This window comes from Stegostoma tigrinum, chromosome 46 (genome assembly GCF_030684315.1).
Source record: "Stegostoma tigrinum isolate sSteTig4 chromosome 46, sSteTig4.hap1, whole genome shotgun sequence".
In the NCBI taxonomy this organism is placed as follows: Eukaryota; Metazoa; Chordata; class Chondrichthyes; order Orectolobiformes; family Stegostomatidae; genus Stegostoma; species Stegostoma tigrinum.
The window spans coordinates 13,114,600-13,129,807 of NC_081399.1; the positions used below are offsets into that span (position 1 = coordinate 13,114,600).

The 15,208-nt window shown below is 44.7% G+C and overlaps 1 long non-coding RNA gene across 1 annotated transcript; it reads left to right on the forward strand.

The window, feature by feature from the left end:
* Positions 1-1,035: 1,035 nt before the first annotated feature.
* Positions 1,036-13,967, forward strand: LOC132207391 (uncharacterized). The gene is made up of 4 exons (XR_009443451.1): positions 1,036-1,117; positions 2,895-3,053; positions 9,432-9,701; positions 13,810-13,967. It is a non-coding gene; the product is annotated as an uncharacterized LOC132207391 (long non-coding RNA).
* The last annotated feature ends 1,241 nt before the right edge of the window (positions 13,968-15,208 follow it).

Sequence of the window (15,208 nt, forward strand, 5' to 3'; positions counted from 1 at the left end):
TTCCTCCTTCCCTGGAATCGGCCAGTTCTGAACTGAAGAGTAGGTCTTTAAATAACTCCCACGTATCAAATGTTGACTTGTTCAATAAAAGCTCCTCCCAATTAATACTGCTCAGCTCCTACCTAACACTGATGTAATTTTCCCTCCCCCAATTTCGTCCCTTCCCACAAGGTCCTGATTATCCATGGCTGTCTTAAAATGTAAGGAGATGCGATCGCCCATTTAAGAAGCTCCTGGTTCACTGTTTTTCCCAAGTGGGAGTCAGCTACAGGCTTTCTTGTTCCACGATGGGGGAGGAAATGACCTAGCGGTATTATTGCTGGACTGTTAATTCAGAGACTGAGATAACATTCTGGGGACCTGTGTTCAAATCCCAGCACAGCAGATGGTGGAATTTGAATTCAATATAAAAGAAAATCATGAATTAAGAATATAATGATGACCATGAATTCATTGCCAAATGTCAGAAAAACTCACCTGGTTCACTGATGTGCTTTAGGGAAGGAAACTGCCACCCTTAACATGATCTGGCCTATATGTGACTGCAGACCCACAGCAATATGATTGACTTTGAACTGTCCCCTAGGCAATTAGGGATGGACAATAAACACTGCGTAGCTAGGGATGTCCTCCTCCCATTAACAAATAAATAAAATTGGATTCTACATCTTCCGATCCAAGATCGTTTCTTGCTCTCATAGTAATTTCTTTGCTGACAGTCACTTTCCCTCCTGCCTGTCTTTTTGGAATGTCGTATAGCCCTGCGCACTTAGCTCCAGTGTTGATCTCCTTGTAACCATGTCTTTGTAATAGCTATAAAATCATGCCCGTCAACCTAGAAATGTGCTATTAATTTGTTGATTTTGTTCTGAATACAATGAGCACGCAAGCAAAGAGCCATGAATTTAGCTTTATCACTTGATTTCACCTCTTGACACTATTTACAGCTGTTTTCTGTTTGTACATGCTGTCTTTTCCAGTACCACGCTGAGTATTGTTATCCCGATAGTTCTTTGGTATCAGTCCATGTGTATTCCTGGGCGAATGTGCTCGTGTGGTCTCAGGAGTTGTGGAGGTCACGGCTCTGGGACAGCCGTTTCATGGCCCTATGCTGCAGGTAAGAAGAAAAGAAAATCTCTTGCTCTGAGCTCTGCAAACCTGGGCAATGTCAAAAGGGAAACAAGGTCAAAAGAATTTCAACAAGAATCTCAAAATTAACTGCTGAATTCATATCAACATTACGGGGATCGCCCAACTTAGTGGCCACAACATCCCACTTTCTATTCTTCACAAACAATCCAAAGGCTGAAGTATCCGTATCCCTCTTAACTTTTATGGTTTTTGAGCTAATTTCTTGTTTCTAACTTGTGCATATTTGTGGTGCCTTATGACTTCTTGCATTTAGCAATTGATAAACTCACTCTCTCACGAGTTCAGGAGAAGCTAGTTTTATAGAATCCCCAGTGTGGAAACAGGCCACTCAGTTCAACAAGCCCACAGCAACCCTCCAAAGAGCGTCCCACCGAGACCCATCCCCATTCCCCTACTCTATCCCTGTCAGCCTGCATTTCTCATGGCTAATGCACCGAACCTACACATCCGTGGGCACTGTGGGTAATTCAGCATTGCCAATCCACCTAACCTGCACATCTCTGGACTGTGGGAGGAAACCAGAGCACCCAGCAGAAACCCACACAGACAAGGGGAGAATGTGCAAACTCCACACAGACAGTCATCGGAGGCTGGAATGGAACTCAGGTCCCTGGTGCTGTGAGGTAGCGTTACTAACTACTGAGTCACCGTGTCACCCTGAGTTATCTTGACTCCTTCTGAAACATAGGAAGGTATCCACAAGACAAAGATCCTTTTTAATCAGCTTAATTCGTACCAACTGAGGTGGATCTAGTTGGGTGTGTAAAAAAGGGGAGTCTTTCACGAGGGAACTTAACAATTTGGGAGACGCAGTCACCGAGGGAGCCTGACCCGAAGACTGGTCAAAACAATAATGATTCGATATGAATTAGTTAGAATGCAGCTGTTAACAGTAATCCTCCATCCCTATGTGGGAGCGAGACTTAACATTCAAAATCAAAACTGAAACTCTTGAACAAGGTAGTTCAAAACAGCCAGTTCTCTGATTGAGGTTGTGAACTTGCTCGCCGAGCTGGCTTCTTCTCATTCAGACGTTTCGTCACCATGATCGGTGACATCATGGGTACAGCCTCCAATGAAACGATGTTATTCTACTCTGTCTGGAATTGACACTGTCCAGTCTGTTACCATGAGTACTGTCATTTCCGGTTTTGATCTGTATGGGTTTGTATGTGGGGGTCCAATTGTATCTGTTTGTTGGTTGCATTATGGATGGAGAATCACGCCTCTCAGAGGACACTGCGACAAAGTAACCGTAGTAGCCCAAGCCAAACATAGACACGCACAGGAATTCCGAGAGGCATGGTTCTGCACCCATTCTCCAGCCTCACATTCTTGGTCTCTTCAGTCTGAATATGATCACTCAACCATATCCTTGATGACAAACAATAGAGTCTTACTTCCCAAAATCTACAAACAGGACTGTCCAGACAGATCCATTTGTTCGAATGATATCATCTTCTGCTGGAGGGATTCCGAAATGTCTGCATTCTTCCTCAACTGAGCATTCCTTGCATTCGTGGTTGACAGAGCTGTCAGCCATGTCCATTGTGCTGCAGGGTTCCCAAGCGGAATATGAGTTGCTGTTCCTGCAACTTTGGGGTGGCATCATTTGTGGCACTGCAGGAGGCCCATGTTCAGTTTGGTTATGACTTTTGAGGAACGGATGGTCCCTTTGAGATGGAAATTGGAGAAAGATTTCAGGATTTTTTCATGTTCTTGTCTTTCTGTTATGCCCCTAGGAAAAAAGCAATGAAAGTGCCGTTAATTTTTTGCACGGCGAGCTGCTGCAGACTAACCGGTCTCTCACCATTACCATCACCTTGCCCTTGTGAAGGCAGATATGGATAAGGTTCTCAAAGCTGATAGAAGATTGAAACCACTCTAATCCTGTGACGATGGTAAGTTTCCCTTCTTCAAAAAAAATGCTTGCAGCTGAATTCGCATAATATAGAGCACAGTGGCTCTGGTTAACACCACTGTGTCAATTCCACCCTTTGGTGACTTTCTGTGTGGAGTTTGCACATTCTCCATGTGCCTGCATGGGTTTTCTCGAGTTTGCTCCCACAGTCAAAAGATGTGCAAGGTCGGTGGATTGGCCATGCTAAATTTCCCAAGGTGTTCAATGATGTGTAGGTTAGGTGAGTTACAGGTGGATGGGTCTGGGTGGGATGCTGTGAGGGGCAGTGTGGACATGTTGGGCTGACCGACCTGTTTCCACACTGTAAGGGTTCTCTGATTCATGATTCCATGATTTTACTGAGCGCAAAGGTACAATATTGACTCGTCATATTTGTCTCACCTCTTTACACATTGATAAGAAAGCTTTAATGTCAGTTTCTATGCATTTGCAACTTGTCTGCTGTCTCTGACAAGGCTGACTATATCTCCTTCTCTCATGCACATCTCTTGTCCCCTAACACTGAGAGGTGACACTTGCTTTTCATTTAGTACAATCAATAAAACAATAGCCTCCATATTACATCCAGCGACTTCTCTTAACACTCACACACTGTTCTTTTTTTCCTCCAGGTATTGACCACTCATAATTTCTAATTCCTCATCTCATCTCTCTCTCATGCGCGCTCTCTCTCTCACTCTCCCCCCCTCTCTCTCTCTCTCTCTCTCTCTCTCTCTCTCTCTCTCTCTCTTTATCTCTCCTCTCCCTGTTCTCCCCCATCACTTCACTCACAGGCACCAACAGAGGTTCACAGTCACACTATGTTGCACATGCATATTCTGTCCCTCATGCACAAACACACTAAACACACACAAAAAAAGAGTCAGGAACACAGTCTCTCACGAACACGCTCTGTCACATTCTCACTCATTCATACTCCATACCGTCACACAGTCGTACACGGTCTTGCACACATTCTGTGGCACACTTGCATGCACTGTCGCAGGAACTTATGCCAATGCTCTTACTCTCAAGTACACACACACGACCACAAATCTCTCCCTCACACACTTAGGTTTGCAAATTCACTTGCTGTCAAGCTCACTCACACTTACAGACACACTCACTCCCTCATGCATGCTGTAACACTCCCTTCTTGTGCTAACTCCCTTTCACACACTCTCAACACACTTTCACACACTCACACAGCACAGTCACTGGCACACACATTCTATCGTGCGCACACACACACTTTCATGCACTGTCTTTGCACTCTTGAGCACAATCATATGCTCACCTCTCTCTTGCACACAGTCAATTTGATTTGAGTCAGAGACAATGGGAGCTGCAGATGCTGGAGAATCCAAGATAATAAAATGTGAGGCTGGATGAACACAGCAGGCCAAGCAGCATCTCTGATGAAGGGTCTTGGCCCGAAACGTCAGCTTTTGTGCTCCTGAGATGCTGCTTGGCCTGCTGTGTTCATCCAGCCTCACATTTTATTCTCTTGATTTGAGGCATCTTTGTCACATGTGCCCAGGTACAGTGAAAAGTTGTCTTCTGCATGCAGTATAGACAGATCATACCATACAAGGCGCATCAGTGAAACGGAACATAGTGACAGCTACAGAGAAGATGCACAGAGAGCAAGATCAAAATTAGATTTAAGCTTTTCAGTGTCCTATTCAGATGTCCAATAACAGCGGTGAAGAAGCTGTTCTTGAATCTTTTCACGCATGTATACAAACTTTTTTTACATCTTCCCTTCAGAAAAAGGGAGAAGAGAGTGTAATTGTGGGGTGAGAAGGGCCTTTGATTATGTCAGTTTCTTTCCCGAGGCAGCGGGAAGTAGAGGTGGAATCAACGAATGGAAGGCTGGTTTGCATGATGGACTATGCTGTGTTCATGACTCTGCAGTTTCTTGTGGTCTTAGGAAGAGCTGTTGCCAAACCATGCTGTGACATGCATCCAGATAGGATGCTTTCTCTGGTACATGAATGAAAGTTGACCTTGCGGACACTCCAAATTACCTTGGCCTGCTGGGGAAATAGAGACATGTGGTGTGCTTTTTTGCCCATTGCGACGATCTGGATGGACCAGGAGAGATTGTTGGTGATCGACACTCTCAACTATCTCCACCTCAGCAACACCTCACTGTCTGATGCAGGCGCTCACACACTCACATTCTGTCACCTATTCTGTCTGTCTGTCTCTCTCTCGCGCTCGCTCTCTCTCGCGCTCGCTCTCTCGCGCTCTCTCTCTCTCTCGCGCTGTCTCTCTCTCGCGCTCTCTCTCTCGCGCGCGCTCTCTCTGTCTCCCTCCCCCACCCCCCCAACCTCTCTGGCTTTGTCTCTCTCTCTCTCTCTCTCTCTCTCTCTCTCTCTTTCTCACACACCAACTCATTGCTCAGTATTCCATGGTATCTGAATTGTTGGAAGAATTAACTTAGACTAAGCGTGGATTTTCTCCCAAATTAGTTATGACAAAGCAGAACCAATTCTGCCTGGAAGAAGAAAGGCAGGAGCCATAATAATTAGGGATTGTTTTGCTGGAGGAACCGTGCTGTGATATGCATCCAGATAGGATGCTTTCTGTGATACATCAATGAAAGTTGCCCTTGTGGGCACACAGAATTGCCTTAGCCACCTGGGAAGTAGAGACAACGGTGTGCTTTTTTGCTCATTACGATGATGTGGATGGACCAGTGAACTAATCTAAGCCCATCCCCCCGACACGATCCCATTATCATCCATATGCTTATCCAAGGACTGTTGAAATGCCCCTAATGTGGCTGAGCTAACTGCATTGGCAGGCAGGGGGTTCCACATCCTTACCACTCTCGGAGTAAAGAACCTGCCTCTGATATCTATCTCAAATCTATTATCCCTCACTGTTTAGCTGTGCCCCCTCATACAAGCTGACGCCATCATCCTCGGAAAAAGACCCACACTGTCCACCCTGTCTCATCCACTGATCATCTTGTATGTCTCTATTAAATCCCCTCTGAACCAACTTCTCTCCAATGAGTACAGACCCAAGTCCCTCAGCCTTTCTTCAGAAGACCTTCGCTCCGGACCAGGCAAAATCTCCTCTGCACCTTTTCCAATGCTTCCACATCCTTCCTGTAATGGGGCGACCAGAACTGTACGCAGTATTCCAAATGAGACCGCACCAGCTTTTTGGACAGTTGCTCTGGATCTCAATCCCACTGCCAATAAAACCTAAGAGACCGTAAGCCTTCTTCACAGCACTATCAACCTGGATGGCAATTTTCAGGGATCGACATAGATGGACACCCTCTGCACAGCAACACTACCAAGAATCTTTCCATTGACCCAATATTCTGCCTTCCTATTATTCATCCCAAAGTGAATCACCTCACATTTATCCGCATTGAACTCCATCTGCCAGCTTTCCGCCCAATTCTGCAGTTCATCCAAGTCTACCTGTCACCTGCAACATTCTTCCACATTGTCCACCACTCCACCGACTTGAGTGTCATCTGCAAACTTACTAACCGATCTACCAATGCCTCCGTCCAAGTCATTTATAAAAATGACAAACAGCAGTGGTCCCAAAACAGATCCTTGAGACAAACCAGTAGTAACCAGACTCCAGGCTGAATATTTTCTATCAACCACCACTGGTTGCCTCCTTGGCCAAAGCCAGTTTCTAATCCAACCTGCTAAATCTCCCTCAATCCCATGTCTCCACGTTTTCTCCAATAGCCTACCATGTGGAACCTTATCGAAGGCTTTACTGAAGTCCATGTCCACCACGTCAACTGCCCGACCCTCATCCACGTGCTTGGTCACCTTCCAAAATTACTCAATGAGGCTTGTGAGACACGACCTGCCCTTGACAAATCCATGTTGACTCTCTCCCATCAAATTGGTGCTTGCTCGACGATTATAAATCCGATCTCTTATAATCCTTTCCAAAACTTTTCCTGCAACAGACGGAAGGCTCACTGGGTTTATAATTACCTGGGTCATCTCTACTGCCCTCTTGGAACAAGGGCACAACATTTGCAACCCTCCAGCCTTCTGGTACTAAACCTGTAGACAATGAGGATTCAAAGATCAAGGCCAAAGGCTCCGCCGCCTGTTCCGTAGCCTCCCAGAGAATCTGAAAGTTTCGAAGGATGATGCGTTGTATCCGGAGGTTGGTGGGGTGGTACGTTAGGACGAGGGAGACGTTGTTTTGGTTGTTGTTGCGGGGTGGGGTGAGAGGGATTTGTTGCAGGAAATGCTGGAGACACGGTCGAGGGCGTTATCAACCACAGAGCGGGGCAAGTTGTGGTCCTTGGAAAATGAGGACATCTGAGATATACAGGAATAGAATACCTCATCCTGGGAGTGCAGATGCAGAGGCAAAGGAATGGGGAATAGGGGATGAATTGTTGCAGGAATATGGTGGGAGGAGGTGTAATCTTGGTAGCTGTGGGAATTGGTGGAGTTGAAATGGATATTTGTTTCTCAGTGGTTGGAAATAGAGTGGTCCAGGTAGGAGAGAGAGGTATCAGAGATTGTCCAGGTTAACTTCAAGTTCGGGAGGAAGGTGTTGGTGAAGTGGATGAACTGTTAGAGCCCCTTGTGGGAACACGAGGCGGTGCCGATACAGTCATCAATGTAACGGAGGAAGAGGTGGGGTTGAGGGCCAGTGTAGGTACGGAAGAGGGAGCGTTCCATGTAACCTACAAAGAGGCAGGCATAGCTTGGGCCCATTTGGCTACCCTGGCCACCCTCTTTGTCTGTAGGAAGTGGGAGGAATTGAAAGAGAAACTGTTGAGGGTTGTTCAAGGACCGGAACTTCCCCCTCCTCAGTGGTCAAAAACGCCCTCGACCGTGTCACCCGCGTTTCCCACAACTCATCCCTCACACCCGCACCCCATAATAACTACCAAAACAGTGTCCTCCTCGCCCTCACGTACCACCCCACCAACATCCGAATTCAATGCGTCGTCCTCCGACCCTTCTGCCATCCGCAATCCGACCCCACCACCAAAGACATTTTTCCCACCACCCTAAGGTGACCCCACCTTATCCGCTCCACACTCCCCTCTAGCACTCCCTACACCCAGCACTTTTCCCTGCATATCCATAAATGTTGTCATCACAACGTTTAAAATTCACTGGTCCCGAGACCACCCCCCTCACCCCCATCCCAGGCCCCAGGAAGAATTTCCTCATCAAACAGATGTTTACCTGCACATCTGCTAATGTGGTAGACTGTATCCACTGTTGCCATTGTGGCCCCCTCTACATCGGGGAAACCAAACAGAGGTTTGGGGACCGCTTCACCTGTGCTCAGTTTGCACTAAAGAACTGCACCTCCCAGTCGCGAACTGTTTCGACTCTCCCTACCAATCCTCAGGTAACACGTCCATCCTGGGCCTCCTGCAGTGCCACAACGATGCCACCTGAATGTTGCAGGAGCAGCACCTCATATTGCGCTTGGAACCCTGCACTCCATGGTATCAATGTGGACTTGACAAGCTTCAAAATCACCCCTCCCCCTCCCGCATCCCAAAACCAGCCCACCTATCCCATCCTGCCACCTCAAACTCCACCCCCATTTCCTACCTCCTAACCTCTTCCCGCCCCGGAGACCTGTTCGTCCTCCCCGGACTGACCTATCCCCTCCCTACCTCCCCACCTACACTCACCTCTGCTGGCTCCATCCCCACTTCTTTAACTTGTCTGTCTCCTCTCCACTTATCTTCTCCTCTATCCATCTTTGATCCGCCTCCCCCTCTCTCACTATTTATTTCAGAACTCTCTCCCCCTCCCCCTTTTCTGATGAAAGGTCTCGGCCCAACATGTCAGCTTTTGTGCTCCTCAGATGCTGCTTGGCCTGCTGTGTTCATCCAGCTGCACACTTTGTTATCTCTACATCTCTTAACAACCTCATTAAGTGAGTTCTAGAGAGAACTATGCAGGGTAGACTTTGGGTTTATCATTCTAACTTGCCAGTCCTGAAAGATGAAAGTTGGTTTGTGTTGGATGTTTGTCTCATAGCTATGAAAGATATCCTGAAAGGATTTTTCAAATCTTTTGTTGAGAATTGTACCCATTTAGTCACTAATCCTTTTCGTTCTTTAAAGTTTCCTTGGTAGTGACAAATTTCAAATATCTGCAGAATTTTATTTGGCTTTGTATTGGTTCTCTGTGATTGTCTGTTAATGGCTCCGCGACCTGCCAGCTAATTACAGAATTTATCATTGATGAGCCTGTACCAAAATCTTTCGTCTTATACTATGTATCCCAATTTCAGGAGAAAGTCCATAGAAACCTTTTAAAGGAAAGGGGATGAGAAAGAAAATCTATCGATCAAAATCATGAATAGTTGATAAATTATTTGCATTCCATATTTCCAGAACCTGCCCCGGAAGAGAGAGCCCAGAGAATTGCCAAAGCTGTCCGCAAACAGTCAACAGAAGTGAAGGAAAATTGGGAACAACTGAAAATCCGTGCGAGCAACTGGCAGAAACAGGTGGAAAAGGGCGTTGGAGAAACTTGAAGAACTGCAGAAAGCTCTGGATGATCTTGAGGCTCATATGAGAACAGCTGAGGGGGTCCACACTGATTGGCAACCTGTGGGTGACCTGCTTATTGACGCATTGCAGGATCACATTGATAAAACCACAGTAAGTGCAATTACATTACACTTCACTTATGAACAGATGTCACCACAATGTTGTATCGAGACGATCAGTAATATGAGTACTTCAGTAATATTGATTGAATGGTTGTTAACTTAATTTGCAAATTAAAACTTAGTTGAGCATGCCTTCTGATGATATCACATGGTTAATATTAGTATAGTTGAGGATTCTATTAGTCAGTGACATCAGCTGTGTTATCTGCTTGTTGCCATGTTATCAGGGTGAAAGGTAAAGTCTTAGCACGCCATTTGGCGACTCCTTAGAGAGAGACAACTGGTTATGATTTAACCTGAAGATCACCATGCGTCAGGGAAGTAGAGGGGTTGAGGCGAAGACCCTTTGTGGTAAGGTCACTGGTGTGGCAATTGAGCCCTCTCTGCAGGGCATCAGTCTGCATCACAAACCAACTGAATTTGAATAGAGTTTAGGATTGGAGAGCAATCCATGCAATTTTTTTTTTTAATGAATGTTTCTCACTGGGACTTTCTCACCGGCAAACTTTTTAAAAGCCAGCTCAGCCATACAGGCGAGATCAGTTCCTGATCTCAGCTGAATTTTTTGACGTGGGGTGGGTCAGCGTTAGGAGTTCATTGATTGGAATGAATTCTCAGTAAGTTAGCAAGAGGGATACTACACGTGAATAGATCGATGTTTTGAAAAGAGGATGAGATATGAGCAAAAGTTGAATTGATGTGGAAGACCAGCCACAATCATCATCGACGGTGGAGCAAGCTTGAGCGGCCATGCAACATTGTGCTGCCGCTATTTGACTTGTTCTGTGGAAAGGAAGGAAACTGGTCCAAGTGTCAAAAATGCCGAAGACCACATCATTCTACAACCTCAAAATTTGATTGTGTTCAGCATATTATCACTCCTGGTACCCCTAAATCCTGGTCTATCATCTCAGCAGCTCGACTCTGCCCAAAAGCTGGTTACTTGTGACATTTTTGAGGGATCTTCCCAAGTCTGAAAATCATTTTTGTTTTTGTAGAATCAGAGTTGGCCAGTGTGGAAGGAGGTCGTTTGGCATATCGTAGCTCTTTGAAATAACTCCCCAATTCATCCCCCTCTGCTTGGCAATGACTTCAACCAATAATAAAATCTCTTTAATAGAGGGAAACTTTGAAGGCATCTGATTGGAGTATTAACGATCCCAGAATACAACTGAGCCTTATTAAGTTGTTAGTTCTGATGATCAAGAGCTTGATGAAAGAGGATTGTTTGAAAAAGTGCCTGAAAAGAGGAAATGTACAGAGGCTAAGAGGTGTAGGAAGTTAGCGAGTTTTGAGAGGATTTGTTGCTTGGGTTGAGGTTCTGGATGTGAGTTTGCTCGCTGAAGGTGTCGGAAGTCTCTTCTTGGGTTTGAAGCCGACACAATTAAATGTTTGGCAACTAGTAGTGGGCCGTTTAAAATCAAGAGTGGGCAAGAGGACATAATTAAACGAGTGCAGATATCCTGAAGTATGGTTGGACTGGTGGAGATTACCAAAATAGCAGTAGGCATAGCCAAGTAACGATTTGTAAACAAAAATGAGAATTTAATACAATTACTGTTAATAGTATCAGTCAGGTAGAAAGTACAGAGAATAGGAATTGGTTCAAGTTGAGACTCAGGCAGTGGAGTTTTAGATGACCTCAAGTGTTCAATGGACAAATGTGGGTCTCCATCAGGGAATGCATTGGAATAGTCAGGTCCAGAAGTGAAGTAGTTCCAGGTGAAGGTTTCACTGCTAATGAGCCGAGACAAAAGACAGGTCGGCAGGATTGAAAAGATGTAAAGAGACAGCTTTAGGGATTGCATGAATGTGTGGTCGGACGTTCATCATGGGATAAACAAGATACCAAGGTTGTGCTGACACAAGTGTAATATTACATTGTTGCCAAGGCGGAGTAATGCAGTCAGTAGGTCGTGAATAGAGATTGGTGTGGGGACCACAAAGTGGTCTTCCCAGTTTTAAATTGTTATCTCTACATAGTTGCGCAACTTTATGTTCTGTTCAAAAGGCATTACTGACAAGGAAACAGAAGTTAGCCATTTGTTTACTTGTCAATATATCTTGATTTTTCCACCATGTTCTCCAATTATTGACACAACATGTGCAGTGTACGAAGTGAACCGTTCAAACCTTAAAAGGAGATGTTAAAATTGTGGAATATAAAGTTAAATTTATTTTATTGAAATTCTAAATAAATTACATGAAGGTTTGACCAAGACTGCAAGGAATTAGATGGAACACCAGATGAATAAAACAAGCAGTAGTCAGGTGGTATTAGCTGGATGTTCCTGAAGAAAGAGAACGCAGCCAACCTTTCTTCCATCAGGGGGATTAATTGTGTGGTGTCAGACACAGTCGATGAAATCATTCCTTCTGTCTTTACTGTCTGACTAGACTATGGTTGTAATATTTCTTTTTCTAAGCACTCAAGGTTAGACATACTTCACTTGACATTCTCATTTTATAAATTTTAAGAAGCTGACTTATTGTCAAGTCACGATAGGATTGAAAACACATTCTGTAAGTGTTTGAAGTCAGAAGTCACATGACACCAGCTTGTCGTCCAACAGGTTCATTTGAAATCACACAAGCTTTTGGAGTGCAGCCGCTTCATCAGGTGCAGTTGGTGAGGTGACCACAGAGAGACACAGCTTATCAGCAGAGAGATCAAAAGATCATAGAATTGGCGTGAGTGGAGTGTCAGATAATAACTCTATACAGGTGACCAAGAGTGTTAGAGGCAAGTAAAGCGTTTATAAAGTCCATGTCAGTGCTGTGTTGTCATGATAATCAGGCAGCGCAACAGGAATGTACAAAAGGTGACATCTCAGGTCAGACTCTGACTTGTAGTTTAGAGGCTTGTGTTCAGAATCTGTCTTAGAGTTTTAACCTTTATTTCAAAAGCAAGAATTTATAAGATACCACACTGACTGTAACTACAAGTTGTGCGTTTCTTCAACAAAATATCTGCAAACAAACAAACATCCTGGATGAAGACTTATTATCTGACACTCCACTCACACCAGTTGTATGATGTTTTGATCTCTCTGCTTATCAATTGTGTGTCTGTGTGTTTTCCTCCCTGACCGCACCTGATGAAGGGACAGCACTCCCAAAGCTTGTGTGATTTCAAATAAACGTGTCAGATTATAACCTGATGTCATGTGACTTCTGACTTTGTCTATCCTAGTCCAACACCAGCACCTCCACATTATAACTGTTTGGAACCAAGTCAGTGCAACAGGTACATATCGAACATTTGACTTGGGAAGAATGCAGAGTGCTGAAAAGTTCATTAATAACAAAGGATTTCTTCATTATGCCATCTATTGTAACATGCTGCGTCTCACAGTCATAATGAAAGGATGGCCACTTCAATTTAGCAGGGCCAAGAACAGTTATGGACATTTTTAGCATGGGAGGAGGCCATTCAACCTATTTTATCTGTCCCAGCTCTCTGCCAGCGCAACAAAATTAATCCTTCTCTCGAACTCATTCCACATATTTCACAGAATTGAAATATATAGGTACATACTGAAGAGATTTTAACATCAAGTGAGCAGTTCTTGCACTTCACCTTGTCACTAAAAATGGAAAACGTGACTTACAAAGAGTGGGTCTTTATTTTGTTCTGTTTTGATGATGAAGCAGATGCAAGTCCAAGTGCTGGAACTGGCCTCTTGAACATAGCAACTGTTCAACGTGTATAAAATGAATTCTGTGCGCATCTACTAAAAGCAGTTTTATGGAAGGAAAAGGTGCCAAAGAAGATTTGGTGTATTGTGCTTGATGCTATTATATGCCAACCTGTGAAAACAGAACTCTACGACTGTGAGTGTTGAGTTCTGAGAGGGGGCTATCTTGTTTGAATTTACATTGCTAAGCCTAGGCCTATTTTCCCAACAGCAAAATTGGTAATCCAGCAAGAAATGGATATTTCTCACATTTGTTGGCTGTAAGTGTCTGTTTAAAGTTTCCTTATATACAGGTGCTTAACCTGCTTTTACAGTTTGAACATTTGTTGTGCCAATGAAAATTTTTTGAATGGTTTCACCTCCAGTTTTCCTCTTTATACATATTTGGTATTTTTTCAGGGGAAGGACTATCTGCAAAATCTGAGATTGGGTTTTGAAAGACAGCAGCCTTTGTTTTGGAGAGATAATGGGAACTGCAGATGCTGGAGAATGCGAGATAACACCGTGTGGAACTGGATGAAGACAGCAGGCCAACCATCATCTTAGGAGCACAAAAGCTGATGTTTCGGGCCGAAAACCTTCTTCAGAAAATGGGGAGGGGGTGCGGGTTCTGAAATAAATAGGGAGAGAGGGGGAGGCGGGTGGAAGATGGATGGAGGAGAAGATAGGTGGAGAGGAGAGTATGGGTAGGGAGGCAGGGAGGGGATAGGTCAGTCTGGGGAGGCCGGACAGGTCAAGGGAGCGGGATGAGGGGAAATAGGGGTGCGGCATGAGGTGGGAGGGGGGATGGGTGAGAGGAAGAATAGGTTAGGGAGGCGGGGACGAGCTGGGCTGGTTTTGGGATGCAGTGGGAGGACAGGAGATTTGGAAGCTTGTGAAATCCACACTGATACCATTGGGCTGCAGGGTTCCCAAGCAGAATATGAGTTGCTGTTCCTGCAACCTTGGGGTGGCGTCATTATGGCACTGCAGGAGGCCCAGCTTGGACGTGTCCTCTCAGGAATGGGAGGGGGAGTTGAAATGGTTCGTGACTGGGAGGTGCAGTTGTTTATTGCAAACTGAGCGCAGGTGTTCTGAAAAGCGGTCCCCAAGCCTCTGCATCGTTACCCCAATGTAGAGGAAGCCACAACGGGGACAGCGGATGTTTTGGATATTTCTTAAGCATTGATTTTCATTCAGAGTTGGTTCGATTTTGCTGAAGCAATAGACATAACTCACTATGACGGAGACAATGTCAGAGTTAATGTTTCGCGTCCTGTGACCCTTCCTCAGATCCCACTCTTCACTGATGCTGCCAGACCTGCTGAGCTTTTCCAGCAACTTCTGCTTTTGTTGCTGATTTACAGTGCCCACAGTTCTTTTGTTTTTTACAACACAGACAAAACTTGATCTCTGCAGGAAGCATGATGCTGCATTCTCCAACTTCCCTGGCCTTTTGTAATATAATACTGTCTTTTTAGGACAGAAGTGGCTTTTTTTTGTTTGTTTTAATTTCTACACATGCTTTCTATGCAGGTTAAAAGTCTACACCTTTTCAGTTCACTGCAGTGCTGCATAATGAAGACTTGGAACAATTTTTTTATATAAAGTGGAAAATCAGTGTGGTTTGTTTTCCAAAATGTGATGTGTAAGTGCAACACTTAACAGTGTGTTCATCAAACTATTGTTTCCTTTGATCTTTGTGTTGCAGAAATTTCTAGAATCATTTCATATATATTTTTCTTGATATATTTTAGCAGCTTTCCTGGAGCAAGTCTGTTTTCCTTCGGATGAGACGACTTTCAGACATACTCCCTTT